Source organism: Procambarus clarkii, chromosome 55 (genome assembly GCF_040958095.1).
Source record: "Procambarus clarkii isolate CNS0578487 chromosome 55, FALCON_Pclarkii_2.0, whole genome shotgun sequence".
NCBI classification, from domain to species: domain Eukaryota; kingdom Metazoa; phylum Arthropoda; class Malacostraca; order Decapoda; family Cambaridae; genus Procambarus; species Procambarus clarkii.
In genome coordinates, this window is record NC_091204.1 from 1652055 (window position 1) to 1679413 (window position 27359).

The window sequence follows — 27359 nt, forward strand, 5'->3', positions numbered from 1 at the left end:
AAGGTGGTATTCATGAGCGAAAATCCCGAAAAAAAGAAGGAACAGAAGGAATGTTAGCAAGGAAGAGCGAGCGGTCTAGAAAATGTTCCGAAGTTCAAAAAAGTATTCTTGCAGAGGGATATGACAAGGGAAGAGAGAATACAGGCAGCAGACTGGAGGAAGGAGCGCAGGGAGAGAGAAAGGATTCAGAGTACCACAACCTGGAACCCTACAATCCCAGAGGGAAGTAGAGAACTCTCCTCAAACAGTGCAACAGCCAAAGGGATTGGGGCACCACCCCCACATTCTACCCAACAGACACCCAACCTGCCCCATCCCCTGTCAGCCCCCCACTAAGTACCCACCTAGGGCACCCTCCCCCACCCCCCACCCCTCCTCCCACTCACCCCCTCCTCCTACTCACGCACCTCCCCAGGACCTCCCTTCTCCCCCATCCCCCCAAGCCCTCCCTTGTCCCACATGCCTTCCCGTCTCTCTCACCCCCAAGCCCTCCCTTCTCCCCGCCCCCCTAAGCCCCCCACTCTCCCCCACCCCACCTAAGTCTTCCCCTCCCCCACTCCCCTAAACCCTCCCCTCTTCCTCACCCACCTCAGCCCTCCTTTTTCCCCCATGCCCCCCAAGCCCTCCTCCCTCTTCTCCCCCCCCCATCTCCCCTATCCCCCAAAGCCTCTCCCCCCCCCATGCTTCCCAACCCTCCCTCTCTCACCCCCCCCCAACAATCCCCCTCTTACTCTCCCCCCAACCATCACCCTCTCACTCTCCCCCCCCTACCCTCCCCCTCCTACCCACCCCCCTTACCCTCCCCCTCCCCCACCACCACCCCTCTCCCCCACCACCCCCTCTCCCCCACCACCCCAAGCCCTCCCTCCTCCACCAGTCTCCCCATGCCAGGTCCCCCCAGCTCCCACTCACCTCAGATCCCAAAGGTCCCCCCCAGAGAAGAAGCAGAAGAGAGTCAGTTTCAGGGTGATGTACTCGAACATAGATGGGATCACAAGCAAGACAAGTGAACTACGGGAAAGAGCACAGGAAGTTAACCCAGATGTAATTGGACTCACTGAAACAAAACTCTCTGGAATCATAACGAATGCCGTGTTTCCCCAGGAGTACACAGTAATAAGGAAAGAGAGGGAAGGTAGGGGAGGAGGCGAAGTGGCCCTACTCATGAGAAAGGAATGGAGTTTTAAGGAGATGGCCATCTCGGGCTGTGAGGAGTTCAGAGACTACATAGCAGGCACCATGACAATGGGAGGACCAAGAATAGTAGTAGCAGTAATATACAACCCTCCACCAAATGACAGAAGACCCAGTCAAGAGTATGAAAACAACAACGTGGCAGTTAACACTATAATTGAGAGGGCAGCCTCTGCTGCCTGTAGAAATAGATCCCACCTGCTCATCATGGGCGACTTCAATCACGGAAGGATTGACTGAGAGAACAAGGAACCGCATGGAGGCGAGGATACGTGGAGAACCAAACTATTGGAGGTGGTGACAAGAAACTTTTTAACCCAGCATGTCGGAGAACCCACAAGGATGAGAGGCAATGACGAACCAGCGAGACTCGACCTAGTCTTCACTCTGAACGATTCCGACATAAGAGAAATCGGTTTTGAGGACCCAGTAGGAATGAGCGACCACAGTGTACTGGTGTTTGAGTACTTGATTGAAGAAGGGTTATTGAACTCGAGGAGGGATACCGAAACCAAAAGGTTAGCATACCGAAAGGGAAACTATGAGGGGATAAGAAAATTCCTAACAGATATAGCATGGGAAACAGAGCTCAGGGGAAAGACGGCCCAAGATATGATAGATTACATCACGCAGAAGTGCAAGGACGCAGCAAACAAGTTTGTCCCAGTCCAAAAGGAAAACAGAGAAATGAAAATGAGAAACCCATGGTTTAATCAGAGATGTAGGCTAGCTAAGCAGCAAAGTAAAAGGGCATGGAGAAACTATAGGAATAACAGGACACTGGAGAGCAGAGAAAGATACCAGAATGCCAGGAATGAATATGTCAGGATGAGAAGAGAGGCAGAAAGACAATACGAAAATGACATCGCAAGCAAGGCAAAGACTCAGCCTAAATTGTTGCATAGCCACATTAGGAGAAAAACAACAGTAAAGGAACAGGTTATGAAATTAAGGATAGGGGCAGAAGGATTCACTACAAATGACAAGGATGTGTGTGAGGAATTGAATAAGAAATTCCAGGAGATCTTCACCTTAGAGCAAGGAGAAATTCCAGAGGTAAGAGAGGGAATAGCTAACCAGGAACCACTGGAAGACTTTGAGATTACCAGCGGGGAAGTAAGGAATTGTTTACTAGAGTTGGATGTGACAAAGGCTATAGGCCCAGATGGAATCTCCCCTTGGGTTCTAAAGGAAGGTGCAAGAGAACTGTGCCTACCACTCTCCATAGTGTATAACAAATCACTGGCAACAGGGGAACTGCCAGATATTTGGAAAGCAGCTAATGTAGTCCCGATATACAAGAAAGGGGATAGACAGGAGGCACTGAACTACAGGCCAGTGTCCCTAACCTGCATACCATGCAAGCTGATGGAGAAGATTGTGCGAAAAAAAACTAGTGGAGCATCTGGAGCGAAGGAACTTTGTAACACAGCATCAACATGGGTTCAGGGATGGCAGGTCCTGCCTCACAGGGTTACTTGAATTCTACGACCAGGCAACAAAAATAAGGCAAGAAAGAGAAGGGTGGGCAGAGTGCATATTTTTGGATTGTCAGAAAGCCTTTGATACAGTACCACACAAGAGGCTAGTGCGAAAGTTGGAGATGCAGGCTGGAGTGAAAGGGAAGGTACTTCGGTGGATAGAGGAGTACCTAAGCAATAGGAGACAACGAGTCTGTGTGAGGGGTGAGGTCTCAGATTGGCGAGATGTTACAAGTGGAGTCCCGCAGGGGTCAGTCCTTGGACCTATACTGTTTCTGGTATATGTAAATGATCTCCCAGAGGGTATAGATTCGCTCCTCTCAATGTTTGCCGACGATGCAAAAATTATGAGGAGGATTGAAACAGAGGATGATAGTAGGAGGCTACAAGATGACCTAGATAGACTGAGCGAATGGTCCAACAAATGACTGTTGAAGTTCAACCCGAGTAAATGCAAAGTAATGAAACTAGGCAGTGGAAACAGGAGGCCAGACACAGGATACAGAATAGGAGATGAAGTACTTAATGAAACAGACAGAGAGAAAGATCAAGACGTTGATATCACACCAAACCTGTCTCCTGAAGCCCACATAAAGAGAATAATGTCTGCGGCATATGCGAGACTGGCTAACATCAGAACGACGTTCAGGAACCTGTGTAAGGAATCATTCATAATCTTGTACACCACATATGTAAGACCAATCCTGGAGTATGCGGCCCCAGCATGGAGCCCGTACCTTGTCAAGCACAAGACGAAGCTGGAAAAAGTCCAAATGTATGCTACTAGACTAGTCCCAGAACTAAGAGGCATGAGTTATGAGGAAAGGCTGCGGGAAATGCACCTTACGACACTGGAAGACAGAAGAGTAAGGGGGGACATGATCACAACCTACAAAATCCTCAGGAGAATCGACCGAGTAAACAAGGATGAACTATTCAACACTGGAGGGACGCGAACAAGGGGACACAGGTGGAAGCTGAGTACCCAAATGAGCCACAGAGACATTAGAAAGAACTTTTTCAGTGTCAGAGTAGTTAATAAATGGAATGCACTAGGAAGTGATGTGGTGGAGGCTGACTCCGTACACAGTTTCAAATGTAGATATGATAGAGACCAGTAGGCTCAGGAATCTGTACACCAGTTGATTAACAGTTGCGAGGCGGGACCAAAGAGCCAAAGCTCAACCCCTGCAAGCACTATTAGGTGAGTACATGCACGCCTGTGTGTTTGTCTTTCTCTCATTCCTCTCTCTCACCCCACTCTCTCTCCCCACTCTCTCACCCCAATCTCACCGCTCTCTCTCACCCCACACTCCCCCAAACTCTCATGTCTCTCTCTCTCTTTCATCTCTATCGCTCTCTCTCTCTCTTTATCTCTCTCTCTCTCTCTCTCTCTCTCTCTCTCTCCTCTCTCTCTCTCTCTCTCTCTCTCTCTCTCTCTCTCTCTCTCTCTCTCTCTCTCTCCCTCCTCCATCCCGCTCTGCACTCCTGACAAATCCTATCACGGCACAACTATAGGAATAGGGGCAAGCATGACAGCCAGAGGTACCAGGGGAACAGGAAAAGTCAAGGTGACGAAATGAAGGAAATGTTTGCCCAGTTTCTGGAGGACATCAAGAGTGAGATGCAAGAAATCATGCAGGAAATGAAGAACGAAATAAGCAACCTGAAAAGAGAGCTGACAGCAGCAAAGGAGGAGATTAGAGCCCTCAAAGAGAACGGTATCAAGGCTGAGATCACAAAATCATCCAGGGAGAAGGTGGTAATAGTATTTGGAAGAGAATGCCACATTAAAAGCAACATTTGCAGAAATACTAAAAAAAAATAACTTCTGAAGTAATGTCTGCAGTGATGGAGGTGGCCATAAAAGCAGATACCTCACAGGAAGCGGCATGCTCCACTAGCCAGCTGCTGGAAAGGAAAAGAGCCGTGGTTGCTGTGGATATTAAAGAGCAGGAAGGCTCCAATAGGACAGAGTGGAATGACAAGGACAAAGCGGCAGTGAATGAAATACTGAAGGCACTAGACATGGAAGGGGTTGAGCCATGGAAGGGGCATTGAGAAGGTTTTCAGGCTAGGCTGGTACAACAAAGACCGAGACCGAGTGATAAAGATAGTGTTTGCAAACGAGAACACAAAGGAGAACGTTCTATCAAGGAAGAGCTACCTGAAAAATGTGGGAGAATTCAAAAATGTATTCCTCCAGAGAGATATGACGAGGGAGGAGAGAGCCATGGCGGCAAGGAAGAAGCGCAGGGCGAGAGGGGAAAACCAGGAAGTCACAGCTCCCAACACAACACCCCCAGTTGCGAGTGGGGGAACCCACAACCAGCTACCCAGTAACACCAGCGAAGAGGACAACCCCGCCACCCTCCTCTGCATAGAAAACCCCCCTACCCCAAACCCTCCCTGCCCCCATTCAAATGTTCAGCCAAATCTCCCTCCCCCCACACCCAATCACCTCCCTTCTACCCCTCCCCTCCTCCCCACCAGTCCCCCCTCCCCCCTTTCCTTTCTGTCTTCCCCTTCCCTTTCACCCCATACCTCCCTGTCCCTCCCCCTTCACTGGATCCCCCGCCCCTCATCCCAGTATCCTATGAGACCCTATTATCCACCTCACAGATACTCGCACCCATGGAACAGCTTCCTCCACTGGCGGAACACTCACCAAGGAGGCGATTTGAGAAGGGACAAAAGAAAGGGAGCCTCAAGGCAATGTACACTAACATAGATGGAATTACAAATAAAGCAAATGAGCTTGGAGAATGGGTACTAAAGGAAAACCCAGACATAATAGCCCTCACAGAAACAAAGCTAATGAAAACAATAACAAATGCAGTGTTCCCACAAGACTATTATGTTATGAGGAAACAGAGGGAAGAAAGAGGTGGTGGTGGTGGTGTAGCTCTGCTGGTAAGAAAAGGCTGGGATTTTGAGGAGATGGTTATTTAGGGCTGTGAATGTTTCAGTGACTACATAGCAGGTACCATAACAACTGGAGGGAAAAAATTATAGTCGTAGTCATATATAATCCACCACCAAATGACAGAAGACCCAGACAGGAATATGATAGAAACAACATGGCCGCCATTAACATAATAGAAAGAGCAGCTTCTGTTGCTAGCAGGAATGGATCTAGACTACTAATTATGAGAGACTTCAACCATGGGAAGATAGATTGGGAGATCATAGACCTGCATGGAGGACCAGAAACATGGAGAGCTAAGCTGCTGGACGTGGCAACAAGAAACTTTCTAAGCCAGCACATCAAGGATCCAACAAGAATGAGAGGAGAAGATGAACCAGCAATGCTTGATTTGATATTTACCCTAAATGAGTGGGATATAAGGGAACTTAAGATGGAAGCGCCCTTGGGAATGAGTGATCACAGTGTATTGAACTTTGAGTACCTGGTAGAGCTAGGAATTATCCCCCAAAAAAGAACTAGGAATCAAAAGGCTGGAATACCGAAAGGGGAATTATGAAGAGATGAGAAGTTTCCTAAGCGAAATACCTTGGGACACAGACCTCAGAGATAAGTCTGTACAAGGTATAATGGACTATGTTATCAAAAAGTGTCAGGGGCAGTAAACTGGTTCATCCCGGCCCATAGGGAAAAATCCGAGAAACAACAGAAGAATCCATGGTATAATAGGGCATGTATTGAAGCGAAGAAACTGAACAAAAGGGCGAGGAGGAACTTCTGGAATAACAGAACACCAGAAAGCAGAGAGAGATACCAGAGAACCAGGAATGAGTACGTCAGTGTGAGAAGAGAAGCAGAGAAAATTTATGAAAATGATATAGCAAACAAAGCCAAGACTGAACCAAAGCTACTCCACAGTCACATCAGAAGGAAAACAACAGTGAAAGAACAGGTATTGAAGCTTAGAACAGGCGAGGACCGGTATACAGAGAATGACAAGGAGGTGTGTGAAGAACTCAACAAGAGGTTCCGGGAGGTCTTCACAATAGAACAAGGTGATGTCACTGTGCTAGGAGAAAGGGAAGTAAACCAAGCGGCCTTGGAGGAGTTCGAAATTACGAGAGAGGAGGTCAAGAAACACCTGCTGGATCTTGATGTTAGAAAGGCTATTGGTCCAGACGGGATCTGACCATGGGTCTGAAAGAGTGTGCAGAGGCACTTTGCTTGCCACTCTCCATAGTGTATAGTAAGTCACTAGAGACGGGAGACCTACCAGAAATATGGAAGATGGCCAATATGCAAAAGGGCGACAGGCAAGAGGCACTGAACTACAGGCCAGTGTTCTTGACTTGTATACCATGCAAGGTGATGGAGAAGATCGTGAGAAAAAACCTGGTAACACATCTGGAGAGAAGGGACTTCGTGACAAATCGCCAACATGGGTTCAGGGAGGGTAAATCTTGCCTGACTGGCTTAATAGAATTCTACGCCCAGGTGACAAAGATTAAGCAAGAAAGAGAAGGCTGGGCAGACTGTATTTTCATGGATTGTCGGAAAGCCTTTGGCACAGTACCGCGGTTAGAGAGTTACGGTGAGGGGTGAGACCTCAGATTGGCGTGAAGTCACCAGTGGAGTCCCACAGGGCTCTGTACTCGGTCCTATCTTGTTTCTGATATATGTAAATTATCTCCCGGAGGGTATTGATTCATTTCTCTCAATGTTTGCGGACAATGCCAAAATTATGAGAAGATTAAGACAGTGGAGGACTGCTTGAGGGGCTTCAAGAAAGCCTAGACAAGCTGAAGGAATGGTCAAACAAATGGTTGTTAGAGTTTAACCCAAGCAAATGTAATGTCATGAAGATAGGTGCAGGAAGCAGGAGGCCAGATACAAGGTACCATCTGGGAGATGAAATACTTCAAGAGTCAGAGAATGAAAAAAACTTGAGGGTTGATATTACTCTAGAGCTGTGTCCTGTAGCCCATATCAATAGGATAACATCAGCGGCATATGCCAGGCTGGCCAACAAAAGAACGGCATTCAGAAACTTGTGTAAGGAATCATTAAGAACTTTGTATACCACATATGTTAGGCCAATCCTGGAGTATGCAGCCCCAGCATCGCGTCCATATCTAGTCAAGGATAAGACCAAACTGGAAAAGGTTCAAAGGTTTGCCACCAGACTAGTACCCGAGCTGATAGGTATGAGCTACATGGAAAGACTACGGGAATTAGACCTCATTTCGCTGGAAGGCAGAAGAGTTAGGGGGGGACATGATCACAGCATTCAAGATTCTCACGTGAATTGAGAGGGTAGATAAAGACAGTCTATTTAACACAAGGGGCACACGCACTAGGGGACACAGGTGGAAACTGAGTGCCCCAAATGAGCCACAGAGATATTAGAAAGAACATTTTTAGTGTCAGAGTGGTTGACAAATGGAATGCATTAGGGAGTGATGTGGTGGAGACTGACTCTATACACAGTTTCAAGTGTGGATATGATAGAGCCCAATAGGCTCAGGAAGCTGTGCACTGTTGATTGATGGCTGAGAGGCAGGACCAAAGAGCTAAAGCTCAACCCCTGCAAGCACAACTAGATGAGTACATTGGATTGGAGAACTGGAATTGTAAACAAACATGGCAGAGAGCAGACGTAACACAGTGGGAGGAGGAGGACAAGATGTCTCGCTTGAGGAGGCACTCGTTCAAATGTTGAGTGAAATCAGGATGGAACAAAAGGTAATGAGGGAAAAGGTAGCCAACCTGCAGGATGAACTGATTGTGGCAGAGGATGAGATTAAAAGCCTGAAGGAGAATTCCCATTATCAGCTACGAACCAGCCCTCAGGAAGATGGTAATGTATCTATAGAAGGGACTTCTACATTACAACCCGCATTTGCAGATATACTTAGAAGGACCCCGGAAGTGGTCTCTGCAGTAAAGGAAATTGCCATGAAAGTTGCTACTTCTCAGGAAGCAGCAAGATGTACTAGGTGACTGATAGAGAGGAAAAGAGCAGTAGTCGTAGTAAGTATTTGGGCGCAAATAGGGCCCACTCCAAGGGTGAGGAGAGATATGGGCAAAGCCACAGTCAAAGAGATCCTTGAAGGAGTACAGATGGAGGGGGAGAATTGAATATAGAAAAGGTTTTCAGGCTTGGCCGGTACAACAAGGACAAAGATCAATTGATAAAAGTGGTTTTCAACAGCGAGAACACACAAAAGGAAATTTTAGCAAAGTAGAGCAGCCTACTCAATGTGCGGAAGTTCAAAACGGTATTCCTGCAGAGGGATATGACTAGGGAGGAGAGAAAGGGCAGCAGCAGCAAGAAAGGCGTGCAAGGAGAGGGAAAGGAATCAGGGAACCACAACCCAGAACCCTACGATCCCATAAGGGAGTGGGGAACCCTCCACAGGCAATTCAAAAGCCCCAGTGGGAGGAGGATCACACCCTTCTCCCAACCAATAGGTGCCCTACCTGCCCCAGCCCCTATACTCCTCCCCCCACCCTAAGCGCTCCCTTTTCCCCCACCCCCTATCCCCTCCCTCCTCTCCCACCCCCCTAAGCCCTCCCTTCTCCCTGCCTAAGCCCTCTTTCCTCCCCCTCTCTCCCAAGCCCTTCTCCCCTACCCCCCAAGCCCTCCTTTCTCTTCCACCCCGCCAAGCCCTCCCTCCCTTTCTTCCTATCCCCCCAAACCCTCCCTTCTCCTCCACCCCTCCAAGCTCTCACTTCGCCCCTACCCTATCCAAACCAGATCCTCCCAGCCCCCCCCCCACAACCCAGGTCCCCCTCACTCTCAGCCCCCTCACAACCTAGGGGCCCCCCCTTCCCCCCTCCCCCTCCAAGACCCTCCATGTTTACCTACTCCAGTGGAAGCAACAGAAACTGGGGATGGACAGAAAAGCGACAGCTTCAAGGTGATGTACATGAACATAGGCAGGATTACAAGCAAGGCGAGTGAATTTAGGGAAAGAGCACAAGACGTAAACCCAGATGTAACTGGAATCACAGAAACAAAACTCTCATGTATCATAACAAATGCGGTGTTACCCCCAGGATTACACTGTAATAAGGAAAGAGAGGGAGGGAAGGGGAGGAGGCAGAGTGGCCTTACACATGAGAAAGGAATGGAGTTTCAAGGAGATGGTTTTCCCAGGCTGTGAAGGGTCACATGGCAGTTAATAACATAATTGAGAGGGCAGCCTCTGCTGCCTATAGAAATCGATCCCATCTGCTCATCATGGGGGACTTCAATCACGGAAGGATAGACTGGGAGAACAAGGAACCCCACGGAGAAGAGCATACATTGAGAGCCAAACTAGTGGAGGTGGCGACAAGAAACTTTCTAAGCCAACATGTCAGGGAACCCACTAAGATGAGGGGAAACAATGAACCAGCGAGACTCTACCTAGTCTTCACTCTGAATGACTCTGACATAAGGGAAATTTACTTCGAGGCCCCAGTAGGAATGAACGATCACAGTGTACTGACGTTTGAGTATTTGGTCGAAAAAGGACTAGAGAACTCGAAAATGGGAACTGAAAGCAAAAGGCTGGCATTCCGTAAGGGAAATTACGAGGATATAAGAAAATTCCTAACGGATGTAACATGGGAAGCAGAGCTAAGGGAAAAGACGGCCCAAGACATGATGGAATACATCACACATAAGTGCAAGGAGGCAGCAGAAATATTTATCCCGGCCCAAAAGATAAAAACTGAAATGCAGATTAGAAACCCATGGTTTAATCAGAGATGTGAGCTAGCTAAGCAACAAAGTAAAAGAGCATGGAGAAATAAAAATAGCAGGACACTTGAGAGCAGAGAAGGTTACCAGAGAGCCAGGAATGAATACATCAGGGTGAGAAGAGACGCAAAAGGGCAATATGAAAACGACATAGCAAGCAAGACTAAGACCCAACCCAAATTGCTGCACAGCCATATCAGGAGAAAGACAACAGTGAAGGAGCAGGTAATGAAACTGAGGATGGGGCAGACAGATTCACTACAAAGGACAAAGAAATGTGCGAGGAACTCAATATGAAATTTCAGGAAGTCTTCACATTAGAGCAAGGAGAAGTTCCAGAGATAAGAGATGGAATAATTAACCAGGCACCAGTAGAGGAATTTGAGATTACCAGGGGAGATGTAAGGAAGCTCTTGCTATAGTTGGATGTGACAAAGGCAATAGGCCCAGATGGAATATCACTATGAATACTAAATGAAGGAGCAGAAGCACTGTGCCTGCCACTCTCCATGGTGTATAACAAATCACTGGTAACATGTGAATTGCCAAAAATTTGGAAGGCGGCCAAAGTGGTCCCGATATACAAGAAGGCGGATAGACAGGAGGCACTGAACTACAGGCCAGTGTCCCTAACTTGCATGCCATGCAAGCTAATGGTGAAAATTGTCCGAAAAAAGCTAGTCGAGCATCTGGAGCGAAGAAACTTTGTCACAACACAAACATGGTTTCAGGGATGATAAGGCATGCCTCACAGGATTAATTGATTTCTACAATCAGGCGACAAGAATCAGGCAAGAAAGAGAGGGGTGGGCAGACTGCATATTTTTGGATTGCAAGAAAGCCTTTGACACAGTGCCACATCAGAGACTAGTGCGAAAACTGGAGATGCAGGCAGGAGTGGAAGGGAAGGTACTCCATTGGATAAGGGAGTTCCTAAATAACAGAAGACAGCGAGTCACTGAGCAGGGTGAGGTATCAGATTGGTGAGACGTCATCAGTGGGGTACCGCAGGGTTCTGTCCTTATACCCATACTGTTTCTTATATATGTAAATAATCTTCCAGATGGTATAGAATCATTCCTCTCATTGTTTGCTGATGATGCAAAAATTATGAGGAGCATTAAGACGGAGGAAGACAGTGTGAGACTACAAGATGACTTAGACAGACTGCATGAATGGTCTAACAAATGGCTACTAAAGTTCAACCCGAGTAAATGTAAGGTAATGTAACTAGACAGTGGAAACAGGAGGCCAGACACAGAATACAGAATGGGAGATGAAGTCCTTCATGAAACGGACAGAGAGAAGGATCTAGGAGTTGATATCACACCAATCCTGTCTCTTGAAATTCACATTAAAAGAATAACATCTGCGGCATATGCGAGACTGGCTAACATCAGAACCGCCTTCAGGAACCTGTGTAAGGAATCATTCAGAACCTTGTATACCACATATGTACGACCAATCCTGGAGTATGCGGCCCCAGCATGGAGCACGTACCTTGTCAAGCACAAGGCGAGCTTGAAAAAGTTCAGAGATATGCCACTAGTTAGTCCCAGAACTAAGAGGTATGAGTTACGAAGAAAGGCTGCGAGAAATGCACCTCACGAATCTAGAAGACAGAAGAGTGAGGGGAGACATGATCACTACCTACAAAACTCTCAGAGGAATTGACAGGATAGATAAAGAATTTTTTTTTAACACGAGTGGTACGCAGTCAAGGGGACACAGGTGGAAAATGAGTACCCAAATGAGCCATAGGGACGTTAGAAAGAACTTTTTCAGTGTCAGAGTAGTTAACAGATGGAATGCATTAGGCAATGATGTGGTGGAGGCTGACTCCATACACACTTTCAAATGTAGATGTGATAGAGCCCAATAGGCTCAGGAATCTGTACATCAGTTGATTGATTGTTGAGAGGCGGGTCCAAAGAGCCAGAGCTCAACCCCCGCAAGCACAATTAGGTGAGTACACAGAGTCAACAAACGACACCATCTCTCCCTCCCTCCTCATAAAGATTCCTCCTCCCATCATACTGCGCACATCGCTAATTCTCACCACAATCATTTTCAGAATTTTCAGAATCCCGGTCACAAAATCCTGTAAATGAAAATTTTTCCACAAGTTTATTTTGTAATGGAACATGAGAACTTGTTTGAAGATTTATAGATGGACGAAACAATGACAGTGTGCTGTGGCTAGCGCTGTAAACATCTTGAACAGCATTGTGTTCACTGATATCTGAACATTGTACACAGTCTTTATCACAGTTAGGCTCTTCTGTAATACTATCATGGCTAAATAATGTCAATTACATATATATTTTAACATTTTTAGACGATGCTGTGGTCACAAGGTGAACAGCAGTGTTGTTAGCTCATGCTGTGTGCGCTTGCCTTGGTTGCTCACTTAAAACTGAGGCCTTCACACCCGTGAATGTTGCCCACGATTTTTTTAAATAGTGTCTGTTTACTAGAGCCCTGATGAAGCGGATGTGAACCCTGTGTAGCCGCGGGACTTTTATATCTTATGAAGTACTCCCAACCATTCAGAGCTATGGTGCACCGTCCTGCAATAGTGACTCACCCCAGCTATAAATTTATTGCGCCGTTTAAGGTTTAAGGGTTTAATTCACACTATTTGTTAGTTTAGAATTATATACCCTCAGCTGTTTGTAGTGTGAGAGCTGATCTTCCAGCATCGGACTTGGTCCGCATATGTGATCCATCATGAGCAGGTATTAATTGCGACAATCTAGTCCTGGTGTGTCGCAGCTCAACTAATTTCTGGTGTGCTCACAATATACCTGGGGAAATGTTACAACGTAACATCTACCAAGAACAGATATACTTCAATTGTAGTACATAAAGAATATTAGAGACTCTTCCTCATGTGAGGTTGTGTTATCCTGCCTTGTGACGATTAATATTAGATATAGGAAATAACTGGCAAATAAATCTGAGCTAATAAACTAACCTAACTGTGGCCCCTTCCTCCTGTTATGCAAGTTGCGCAAACAAATAGTGACTACATTCCTTTGTTGTAAGTCACCCTGCTAACTAGAATTTGCAGGAGGAAATTTGTATTGTAAAAGGCCCGTATGTGGGCTCATGTTTCACCAAAACACTCTCCTTGTTTACACCGGCCTTTGTTTACAATGGCCGGTTTACAATAATCACATTAATATGGTACTCATCCAGTGGAACATTCCCTGACTGTGTACTCACCTAGTTGTACTCACCTAGTTGTGCTTGCGGGGGTTACGCTCTGGCTCTTTGGTCCCGCCTCTCAACCGTCAATCAACAGGTGTACAGATTCCTGAGCCTATTGGGCTCTATCATATCTACACTTGAAACTGTATATGGAGTTAGCCTCTACCACATTACTTCCTAATGCATTCCATTTGTCAACCACTCTGACACTAAAAAAGTTCTTTCTAATATTTCTGTGGCTCATTTGGGCATTCAGTTTCCACCTGTGTCCCCTTGTGCGTGTGCCCCTTGTGTTAAATAGCCTGTCTTTATCAACCCTGTCGATTCCCTTGAGAATCTTAAATGTGGTGATCATGTCCCCCTAACTCTTCTGTCTTCCAACGAAGTGAGGTTTAATTCCCGTAGTCTCTCCTCGTAGCTCATACCTCTCAGCTCGTGTACTAGTCTGGTGGCAAACCTTTGAACCTTTTCTAGTTTAGTCTTATGCTTGACTAGATATGGACTCCATGCTGGAGCCGCATACTCCAGGATTGGTCTAACATATGTGGTATATAATGTTCTGAAAGATTCCTTACACAAGTTTCTAAAGGCCGTTCTTATGTTAGCCAACCTGGCATATGCTGCTGATGTTATCCTCTTGATATGAGCTTCAGGGGCCAGGTCTGGCGTGATATCAACCCCAGGTCTTTCTCTCTCTCTGACTCCTGAAGTATTTCATCTCCCAAGTGATACCTTGTACCTGGTCTCCTGCATCCTACCCCTATCTTCATTACATTACATTTGCTTGGGTTAAACTCTAACAGCCATTTGTTCGACCATTCCTGCAGCTTGTCCATTTCTTCTTAAAGCCTCAAGCTGTCCTTCTCTGTCTTAATCCTTCTCATAATTTTGGCGTCGTCAGCAAACATTGAGAGGAATGAGTCTATACCCTCTGGGAGATCATTTACTATATCAGAAACATGATAGGTCCGAGTACTGAGCCCTGTGGGACTCCACTGGTGACTTCACGCCATTCTGAGGTCTCACCCCTCAATGTAACTCTCTGCTTCCTATTGCTTAGGTACTCCGTTATCCACTGGAGCGCCCTACCAGTTACTCCTGCCTGTTTCTCCAGCTTATGCATCAACCTTTTATGGGGTACTGTGTCAAATGCTTTCCGACAGTCCAAAAAAATGCAGTCCGCCCATCCTTCTCTTTCTTGCTTAATCTTTGTCACCTGATCGTAGAATTCTATCAAGCCTGTAAGGCAAGATTTACCCTCCCTGAACCCATGTTGATGGGTTGTCACGAAGTCTCTTCTCTCCAGATGTGTTACTAGGTTTTTTCTCACAATCTTCTCCATCACCTTGCATGGTATACAAGTTAAGGACAATGGCCTGTAGTTCAGTGCCTCTTGTCTGTCACCCTTTTTGTATATTGGTACTACATTAGCAGTCTACCATATTTCTGGCAGGTCTCCCGTTTCCAGTGACCTACTATACACTATGGAGAGTGGCAAGCAAAGTGCTCCTGCACACTCTTTCAATACCCATGGTGAGATTCCGTCTGGCCACACAGCTTTTCTCACATCCAGCCCCAATAGGTGCTTCTTGACCTCATCTCATGTAATTTCGAACCTTTCCAAGGTCACCTGGTTTGCTGCCACCTCTCCTAGCGCCGTGACGTCTCCCTGTTCTATTGTAAAGACCTCCTGGAACCTTTTGTTGAGTTCTTCACACACCTCTTTGTCATTCTCTGTGTACCTGTCCTCGCCCACCCTAAGTTACATCACCTGTTCCTTCACTGTTGTCTTCCTCCTGATGTGACTGTGTAGTAGCTTTGGTTCGGTCTTGGCTTTATTAGCTATACCATTTTCATACCTTTTCTCAGCTGCTCTTCTCACACTAACATACTCGTCCTGGTTCTCTGGTATCTCTCTCTACTTTCCGGTGTTCTGTTATTACGGAAGTTCCTCCATGCCCTTTTGTTCAGCTCCTTCGCTTTCATACATTCCCTATTAAACCACGGATACTTCTTTTGCTTCTCTGTTTTTTCCTGTCGGGCCGGGACAAACCTGCTTACAGCCTCCTGACACTTTTGAGTGACATAGTCCATCATGTCTTGTACGGACTTGGTTCTGAGTTCTGTGTCCCAATGTATATCCCTTAGGAATTTATTCATCTCCTCATTGTTTCCCTTCCGGTACGCTAGCCCTTTGTTTCCCAGTTCTTTTTTGGGGGTGATAATTCCTAGCTCAACCAGGTACTCAAAGCTCAATACACAATGATCACTCATTCCCAAAGGGGCTTCCAACTTAACTTCCCTTATATCCGACTCATTTAGGGTAAATATCAGATCAAGCAAGGCTGGTTCATCCCCTCCTCTCATTCTTGTCGGTCCCTTGACGTGTTGACTTAAAAAGTTTCTTGTTGCCACATCCAGCAGATTAGATCTCCATGTGTCTGGTCCTCCATGTGGGTCGCTGTTCCCCCAATCTATCTTATCATGGTTGAAGTCTCCCATGATTAGTAGTCTGGATCCGTTCCTGCTAGCCACAGAAGCTGCTCTCTCTTATTATGTCAATGGTGGCCAAGTTGTTTCTATCATATTCCTGTCTAGGTCTTCTGTCGTTCGGTGGGGGTTATATATGACTACTACTATAATTTTCTGTCCTCCAGTTGCTATGGTGCCAAATATGTAGTCACTGAAACCTTCACAGTTCTGAATTACCATATCTTCAAAACTCCAACCTTCTCTTATTAGCAAAGCTACACTACCTCCACCTCTCCCTTCTCTCTCTTTGCTCACTACCTAGTAGCCCTGTGGAAACAATGCATTTGTTGTGGTTTTTGTTAGCTTTGTTTCTGTGAGTGCTATTATCTCTGGGTTTTCTTCTAGTGCCCATTTTCCGAGTTCATTTGTTTTATTTGTAATCCCATCTATGTTAGTGTACATTGCCTTGAAGCTCACTTTCTTCTGTTCATTTTCTTGCCCCCTTCTTGGCGAGCATTCTGCCCATGTGGAAAGCTGTTCCCTGGGTGAGAAGATCTGTGAGGTGGTTTGCAGGGTCTCAGAGGATTTTGGGGTGGGGGGTAGGGGTTGAAGGGAAGGTGGGACAGGTAGGGTGTGGGTAAAGGAGATAGGGGAGGACATGGAGGATACGGGGTGAGGAGGGAGGAGGGATAGGGAGGGTATGGGATGAAGGGGGAGGGTGGACAAGGGGGGAGGAAAGGCGGGAGGGGGGATATGATGGGAATGGGGGAGGGGTGACAGGGTCAGAATGGGGTGGGGGGCAGGGAGGGAGGGTTGGGTGATCATTTGGGTTGGGGGCAAGTAGGGTGAGGGGAAGGGAGGGTTTCTATGCAGAGGGAGGTGGTGGTGTTGCCCTCCCCTCTGGTGTTGGTGGGATGCTGGTTTTGGGTTCCCCTCTTTTCTCTGGGACTGTTGTGTTGTGGGCTGCAATTTCCTGGTTTACTCCTCTCTCCCTGCGCTTCCTCCTTGCCTCTGATGCCCTGACTCTCTCCTCCTTCGTCCTGTCCCTCTGCAGGAATACTTTTTTGTATCCCTCCACATACTGCAGACGACTCTTCTTTTCGAGAATATCCTCCTTCGTGGCTTCGTTTGTAAACACCACCTTTACAAGTCGGTTTCTGTCCTTGTTGTACCAGCCCAACCTGAAAACCTTCTCAATGTTTTGTTCAGCCCTTCCATCTGTAACCCCTTATGTAGCCCATGTACTGCCTCTCTATCCTTGGTATTCCATTCTTGCCTGTTGGATCCTTTCTGTTCTTTGATGCCTACAACTACCACTGATCTTTTTCTCTCCAGCAGCTGACTGGTGCACCTTGCTGCTTCCTGTGAGGTAGCTGCTTGCATGGCTACCTCCCTCACTGTGTCCATTGCTTCTGGGCTTTTGCTCAGTCTTTCTGCAAATGTTTCAGGTACAGAGGCATTTTTCCATTCCCAATGTTAATGTGTGGTCACATTAACATGGTGGTCATCCTGTGGAACATTCTCTGGCTATGTGGTCACATTAACATGGTAGTTATCCAGTGGAACACGTAACCAGTTAACTTCTCTGGCCCTACTGGTATTGCTATCATTATAATATACCGTATAAAAAGTATTCTCGATAGATACATGTTGGAGAGGTGTTGGATCAGATGAACATTACCCGGAATGAGTTAAGCGGAGCACTGTGGTGATCATACATCTTATGTTCCGTGTTCCTGTAATACTTCTTTTGCTTATCTAAAATAGTTTTACTCTAATATTATGACAAAAGTAGCCATTGGCTTGGCTTTCTGCGGTATGCTTTAGTATTGTAAACGTAACTTAAAGCGTTGATTAATATCCTGCACACCTAAATAAAAACATATATTTTGTCTAAGATTTATGTCTTTTTTATATATATATGTTTCCTTCAGTAATGCAATTTACAATAATTGTTTGTTACTGTCGTGTTGGTCCTAGTCACGATAACCGACCTTGAAGCTTGGCTGGATGTTGGAGCAATTGTTATCATGTTTAAACACTTCTAACTTTCTTGTGAGATATTCCTTAATATCATGTTTAGTTCTTCTTTGTTAGTGATCATTACAGTGTCACCATCAGGTCCTTCGATGATGTTATCATGTGATACACCTAAATGTTGTTGATCTTATTAGCACTGGAAGCTTGCGACAATGTATATCACAGTCCAAAATTACTTTTATGCTATTTAGCAAAATACAGAATGGTGACGATAATTGTTTGGTGTATTTTGTAATTGGGAACTATTTCCTTTCTTGTAAGATTGATATTCTGACTTTAGAACACTATAAAAAATATATATTGCTGTTTTATGGAGATGAGACACTATTGACACTTAGCTAAATGAGATCATCCCTTAATATGTCATGGTACAGATAAGAAGGTTTAGCCCACAGTTACTGATAACTCCAGTTTCAGCCACAATTATCATGAAGGACTTACGAATAGTATCAGCCTGGCTTGTAATTGTCAAGAAAGTAGCAGCTAACCAGCTCTTCCACTTCAGTTTGCAACCCATAAGTTCCAGGAATGTGATCCATTATGTGTCAACCTTCGTAGCCACCTAGGTGTGATTGCGGAGGTTTAGCTTCGGCTCTTTGGTCCCTCCTCTCAACCGTCAATCAACTGGTGTACAGGTTCCTAATCCTTTTGGGGCTCTGTCATATCTACCTTTGAATCCATGTATGGAGTCTGTCTCCACCACATTCGCCTCATAATGTATTTCCATTGTTTAATTACAATGACACTAAAAAAATTCTTTCTAATTTCTATGGCTCATTTGGGTACTCAATTTCCACCTGTGTCCGTTAGTGCGTGTGCCCCTTGTGTGAAATACTCTTTTATTTACCCCATCAATTCCTCCGAGAATCTTGTAATGTTGTGATCATATCTTCCCTATCTCTTCTGTCTACCAGCGAAGTGAGATTTAGTTCCCGTAGTTTCTCCTTTTCGATCATATCCTTCATCTCGGTACTAGTCTGGTGGCCAACCTTAGAACCTTCTCTAATTTAGTCATGTGCTTGATGTAGTCTCCTGCATGGTTCCCTAAGTCGGTGTATTGAATAATCCATGACTGTGGTCTACTGTGTGTTCCCATAAGTATAGTGAATGTTATGTCTCCAAAAGTATCAGAAAAAGTGAGATGTACTATATATCCTTGATGTGTAACATATTGTGTTAATATATAACAGTATTTATTCACAATTTTGGTAGCTTTTATTGATTCACCTTCTCTGTTTTTGGTTGTATTGCCTTATGAAACGAGTAAATTTCCAACTTCAGTAATGTAAAATCACCTTCGGTTTTCCTTATCAATAACACTGTGTGAGAATTTTTTCTACGCCTACCTCCCTTAGGAGGTGGACTACAAGTTTAAAGGCTGCTCACGGCAGTTAAGCATGAGTCCAGTAGAAAAAGGAAAAGCAGGAGCAAACCGCCCGGCCTCCACCACCAGGGGTGAAAACCTGTCCACAATAGGCCGCTGGTTCCTCCTAGTTAAACAGGACGTTAAAACTAATAAAGGATAACCGACGGGTTTTCACAATCAAATATTTATATTTGAGGTGGCGCTGTGAATTGGAATTCGAATTCCCAAGAACAGCCTTCATGACAAGATCACATCAACATTTAATCGTAATATGCAGAAATATGGTGGAATAATATGGTTGAAGGGTTGACATCAAAGACCGTTTTCTATAACATAACAATTTATTAATAACAAGAGACTAACTACTACATTACCGAGTTTACGTTACGTTATTGTCATCCAGTGGCACGATAACAAACAGCTAAATAGCAACCCTTGCTGTGAGGCTGCATACTGAACTAACCTGAACACAGGTGTGCCCACTGATGATGCAATATTGCAAATCAAAGAAAAATATCACAGACTAAGTTACACCACAGCGAATGGTTACGTTATTGTCCATCAAGTGGCATTTGCAACACAGCTATTCAACAGCCCCTCGTGAAGTGACAGCTCCATCTTGCTGACACTTCGAGCTGACAACATGAACTAACTGAACAAATGAAGGATATCCAATGAAGACACAAGCATGCAATCAATAGTGTCTCGGTTTCTCTGACAGCTACTATAATCACAAGCTTAGGGGTCCTCCCCCCCCCCCCCAGGAGAGACCCACATAACTAGGCGGGTAGTCCAACAGTGACTCCCCCCCCCCTATCACAACCCAGTGTGAACACTCTTTGCAACTCCCTACAAGAAGTTGCCCTGTTGTAAATAGTAACAAAGACAGGCAAGGCGGGATTCTGGGACACAGCTCCACAAATCCCTAGATTACTCTACTCTCGTCACCAGATGACAACGAAAAGAAATTGCCTTAAGTGATTAATTACGTTAATTGACTGATCGCAGCAGTCAGCAACAAAGTACTACGGTAATCACAAACAATTGTCTCACACTAGACAACATCATGATGATACTCTACGTTAATCATTAACACTTGTCTCTCTTGTTAACAATAACTCAAACTTATATTACACCACACTTGACTCCTTGCAAGTATTCAGTGAGTAATTCACAATTAAGGTCAAACGGACCACTAATTACATCCCCATTGAGTTACGTTAACTAAGCCTACCCTAACTTGTTAGCTTCTCAACAGTCTGTGTCAAAAAATTACTAGTGAGTGTTAATTACCCTAATTAGCTCCGAGTAATTAATTAATTGTCACCAGGACCGATAATTAATCATCCATAAATACGTCTCACTCCGCACTGCCTAAGCAGGTCTCATCAAACACTGTGAATTCACGGGAATGGAGTTAATTACCCCTAATTAACAAGATGTGCCACTAATCCACTGTCCTCAGACAGGATATGATTAATACAACGATTTATGCTAGGTCCATGACCTCGCTTTACCGGGTCATCGGAGCTCTCCAGATGTTAATTACTCCACTAATTAGCATGAGCCACTAATTGCTATACCCCAGAAAGGTAATTAGTCTCGAGCAAATTACGTTAACACAAATACTGACAGACTCTGACAGATCCTCTCCCACTACGTGAATTCATGATGAGAAGGCTAATTACATAATTAGCTAGAGTGGTCAATTAGTTGTTACACGGACAATTAATTGCACCCGAGACGTATCTCACTCAAGCTCAACGCTGTTCTCTCTCATAACAGCCCTCACTCACTCAACAATAAGTGTGCACCCCTTATCCAGTTAATTCCCCAATTATTAACTCACTGAATCCTTAAGTCCTCAACACAACTTAAAGAAACAAAGTAACCCCAGTGTTACATAGGTCACACTACAATGGCATGCAACAACACAAATGCACTGCCCACATATGGTTGCAGCAACTGCAACTCGTTGCAGTAGCCGCAACTACAACTACAACTACAACCACAACTACAACTTGTGTGTTGACACATGGTTGTGCAACACACAAGAGTATACCAATATTACTGCCCCCCTTTTCTTGCAACCGTTGCAAAGGACTACTGTGAACACACACTTACCTCAGCAAGGCAATTAACCCATCAATTGCCTGCTCTCATTAAGCACTGTGAATTCCCCTGAATAATCCTAGAGGTCCCTTAAACCCTCAACACAGCTCCTAGGGCAGCAATATCATATAAACTGATAACAATACTGCACAAACCTTCAACATAATGATGCTGTCAGCATACCTCACATGCTAATGACATCATTAGGCAATCAGTCAGCAATCACATCTACTGACTCACCACACAACACAGTACATAAAACATGCAAATGAACACACAGAAATGGCATTCACATAATCAATGAAAATTATATCACCAGATAAATGTATCTCTAACTACACAGACCTCAGGGTATCCACTGACATCCCTGCAACCTGGCCTGCCTACCTCTAATGATTATAATTTTACATGCTGATACTCATAGCACTAATCACAAGTCTGACCGGTTATATAGAATCGACAACTGGACCATTTATATGGTAAATCTCTACACTGACCGGTACATACTCGAGTCAGTCTACACACTTATATACATCATGATACTACAGTGTGGTCCCGTGTACAACATCTATCTCCAGGTACCGCCCTACCAGTCACCTGGACGTGCTACAGACAGCTGTCACTCAGCTGCTTCCCTAGCCTGGCGAGGCTCTGAGACAACTCTTACCGGGAATTTCCACTGGTACTCATGACACTGTTCACAATGATAAATTTTACTCACGTCTATCCTCCTCATTTTTACTCATTTCCCAGGTCACTACCACTCTAGCTGTCAATACTTAGCTTGCTCCTCATGCATCGACAAGATATGGCCCAAGGCTGTCCCGGGAAAGTGGCCAAGTGGCCCAAGGAGGTGGCCAAGGCATGTGGCCACCGCGTGGCCCACAGCGCCCCTCCCGAGCTGAGGGGGGGGGGGGGGGTGGTAGCCGGCGCGCTGGCCGAGCCGGGCCGAGCCGAGCGGCTGGGTGGCCTGGGGGTGGCCCCCGGGCATACACACGTTGACGGGGAATCACCAACAACTCCAGCAAACCAGAGCCTGCCTTGCTCTACACTGGGGCGACAATGGCCGGCGGCCACCGCCGCCTGGCGGAACTTAAAGTCCAACATGGGCCTGTAATCTCACCACAATTACACTAGGAGGCCCTGCTCGATTCCGCCAATTGTCCAACAACACTAGACAGGTTATTCCAACCACCTGTTACACCATGAGGCTCTGCCAGCTGCCTCATGAGTGAACACTGTCAACTGTCTCTTTAGCTTTTTACTGTTCCTTCCGTAAATCCTTGGCCCCAATTCACGCCAATTGGGCCTTGACACAACTCCTGATGGCAGGAGTGCCATGCTCGATGAGTAATTTGGACGACAGAAGCGATTAACGGGGGTGGAGGTGGCAGGCCTGCCACCTCCACCAGACACTTCTTCCTTCGCTTGCCGCCCAATTCAAACTGCCTCTATGGCGGGCAGGGAAACTCAAATGCCCATATCTCCCCCCCCCCCTACCTTGTCTTGACCAATCAGCAGGGAGCCGGCTCACTACCAAGATGCCGCTTCCAACCACAGCTCTTCGCGCCAAAACTCGGCTTGGAGCACAGGTGCCTAAACCAATCACATGCCTCAGTCACCCTCAGGCGTCCTGTGACGTCACAAGGAGGGGGAGGCCTAAAAGACAGTGGCGTACTGTCTCACATGGTGGGGGGGGGGGGGAAGGCAACGTTCACCCCACTGTCCCTCCCCCCCCTGTAAAACCGTTGGGAGAATCAAGTACCACCCTTCACTCTCAACTCCCATCCTATTTCACAGAAACAGGAAAATTTCTGTAATTCTCTCTACAGAGCAATCACAGGCCTCTAACCAGTCCCAACCGACAGTCCTTAACATAAGCTTTCATTCAACACCCCACAAGTATATGTTAGTTTGAAAGCTTCAGTTTTCTAGAGTCCCTAGAGCGACTAGCCTAATCTAGAAACTAGGAAAACTAGCTGAGGGAATCTAGATTCCCTCACACTGTTGGAAAATATTATAATTTAACTATCTGTTATATTAACACATGTGCGTTGCTGAGCCACAGCAACCTTCCCCTGTCTCCCAGTCCTCCCACACCATTGCCCCCCCCCCCTCTCCTCCATCCCCCTCGTCCTCCCAACAATTCCTCACTCCCTCGTCCCATCATCCTCCCCACTATTCCCCTCCCTCCCCCACCCCTTTTTCCTCCCCACCATCCCCCACTCCACCATCCCCTCGTTCTTTCCACAATCCCCCACTCCCCTTTCCCATTGTCCTCCCCACTACTCTCCATTCCCGTCCCCACCATCCCCAACTCCTCCATTTCCCTCGTCCTCTCCACCATTACCCTCTCCTCAGTTCCCACATCATCCCCACCATGCCCGTACCTTTGTCTTCCCCAACTTCCCCACTCCCTCATCCGATGTATTCCCAAATGATCTGATGTTCCCATCAGAAAATTGGGAACATCAAATGATCTGATGTTCCCCCATCGCTGGAATAAGAAAAACCAGTTAAAAAACGGAATGAAAACTAGGGTATGGTAAACAACACAGCTCAATTCCAACGCAATGTCATACAAAATAATGAAATCAAAATAAAAATCAATAAAAATCTATGAAAATTCAATTTAATGAAATAGGAAACATTGAAATAGAATCATTACATATTTATTATAGCGTGTGTAACAGATATGGGGCTGTTTTTAAAAAAAAGCATGATTTTACCTGTCAGAGATGTGGCATTTATATGATAGGTGTATAAAATCACCCACATATTCGAATGGAACGTTGTGTCAAAATTTCATTGGAATCGGTAATGAGGTTTCAAAGGTTTCTTTCACATGAAAAACACAGTTTTAAAAAAAAAGGTTTGTTTTAACCCGTCACAGACGTGGTATCTACATAGTATGTATATAAAAACCTGCTCGGACACAAATGGAACGTTATGTGAGAATTTCAAAGCAATCAGTGAAGAACTTTCGGAGATTAGCGATTTTGAACAAATGAGCACCTACATTTTGATTTATATAGATTTGTGCTCCCAAACCCAAGGATCACTAAATTACTCACAAAAATCACAGTAGCGTGATGCATAAAATCAACAAATCCACAAGGGCCGTGACAAGGGATCGAACCTACGTCCGAGAGGATGCTAGACGCTGCTTTAATCGACTGAGCTACGACATGGTCAAAAGAATTGCAACCAGAAGTTCTATTGACCTTACTTGGATCCTGCAGCCTTTCCGAGACACAAACCAGGGTTTTACACAATTCCCCCATGCACTCGAGCTCAATCAATAAGCTGTTCCACCTCTTAACCCTTACTTCTTTACACTCTCCTCTCGGACGTAGAGGGATCTTCTCTGACAGGGTCGAACCCTCGTCACGGCCCTTGTGAATTTATTCATCACTAAATTATTTATGTTTCCTCGTTTTTTTGTAATCTACATTTTTCTAAATTTAAGGTAATATTAAAATTAAAAATGTTAAATATATGGTTTAAATTGTATTATTATTATTGTATATTTCTTATATCTTATGGTGAAGATTTGCTACCACAAAAAATAAGCAAATGTGAATTGTTCTGAATCTTTCAATTATTTCTACATGTTTTGTATAACTTGATACAAATGTTGATATTCTTATATTTTTCCTGGGAAGATTTGAGACCCAAACCTCCTTCTCAGCTCCCCATCAATCACGAAATGCAACTAATTTTGTTTTCATTTTATTGTAATTACTTTATTAGCATATGATCATAAAATGCATATGGTTTAATCTTTTTTTTTATATATATCTGTAAATCCATAATCGGTGAGAGAAAACCCATATCATATCAGTGCTAAATTGTAACATGATTAATAGTTAAATATATTTCATCCCGAATTTTGCATAACCTTTTCTATTTCAAAAGAAAGAATTATTTGTTGAACTTTTGAACAAAGCCTCTCAAGGGAGGAGCCGCAGAAAAAATGCCACAAGGTAATTGGTAGGAGATGTTTATGTACATTTTTTATATATTAAAGGGCCTGGTGATGTAGAGGTTTTTCAAAATATGAAAAATAGTGAAAAATTTCACATAAATCTCCCACATCAACGTCATGAAAATTTCATCCCAATATGATAAGAAAGGAATTTTTCACGAATTTTAACTAAATAAATGGGTGCACATTGGGCCGCAACCAGTACTGATAATAATGATAATATCTCCTATTTAGGAGCAATCAGGGATAAAGAGATGAAAGCACCTGTCCGATGCACAAAGAAGAAGGGTAATAAGTAAATAATTATCAAAAGAAGGCACCAAACCGGGATTGCTATATAGCACCATCAAAGTGCGAAATAATCAGAGGGTGCTAAATATCACCAAGAATGCCAATACGAGAACAGAAACGCACAAGGCGAATGATATCAAAAGTATCCGATTCACAAAGAATTCTATCGAAGGACAAGTGACCGCGAGGGACGGTCGGAAAGCAAGACACATGCACGTCCTGAAAGTCAGGTCATTCAACAAGGATATGCACAACTGTAAGAGGGACAACGCATTTCGGACAGTAAGGAGCAGGGCAGCACTCCATTAAGTGACCGTGAGTTAAGCGAGTATAGCCAATCCGCAACCTTGCTAGAGCAGTTTCCCACCGTCGGTTACGGTGGCAGGAGGAAGGCCACGGGGACACACTACGTTTGAGAGTACGCAGCTTGTTACCAACTACAGAAGACCAACAACCTTGCCAACGGGCAGGGATGGAGGAATGAATAACTGGATAAAAGTCGGAATAAGAAATACCTTTACGGGAGATGGGACAAGAAAGGATAGCTTCCCTAGTGGCAGCATCCACACGCTCATTTAAAGAAACACCAATATGGCTGGGAACCCAGCAAAACTGTACCGATTTAAATATACTAGAAATAAGAAACAGCCAATGTTGAATCTCGATGACCACTGGATGGACAGGATTAAAGGACCCTAGTGCCAGAATGTGTTGAAGGTTTTGAAGAAACTGGGGCACATTCTGATGCTCACTGAAGGTGGCATCTCTTAGAGAGTCTTTGAAAGCCTTGAGGGGAGTACGGCACTTACGGCGGTAGAGCATCTCATAAGGAGATACTCCTAGGGACTCATTGGGAAGACTTCTGTAAATGCACATTATCAAATCAATTTGCTTATCCCAATCCTTAGAGGTTTCACTACAAAACTTTTTCAAGAGTGCTTTGATAGTCTGATGACTACGCTAGAGAGAACCCTGTGAAGCAGGATGATAGGGGCTGGACAATACCTGTTTGATGTTGAACTCCTCCAGTGTCCTTTTGAAGAGATCACTGGTGAAGTTGGTACCACAGTCGCTCTGAATCTCCCTGGGAAATCCGTATTGAGGTAAATAGATCTTCAATAGATGCTTTACAACCGTAGCAGCCGTGATGTTCTTCACTGGAACTGCTATGGGAAATCTGGTAGTAGGACACAGGATGGTTAAGATATAGGCGTTACCTGAACTGGTCCGAGGTAAAGGACCAACACAGTCTATTATAAGTCTGTGGGTAGGTTCTGCAGGCACCTGTATGGGAATCAGTGGCGCTCTGGGAATGGAGATGTTCGGTTTGCCTGCCATCTGACATGTATGACACTGTTTTACGTACTGTTTGACGCTATTTACCATACCTGGCCAGTAGTAGTCTTGACGAATTCCATGGTAAGTCTTGTTGAATCCGTAGTGGGAGAGTGCTCCGTGGGCCAGGTGAAGAATAGTGGGCCGCAGGCTGGTAGGAATCACAAGTTGTTCGATGTTGGCCCAATCGTCCT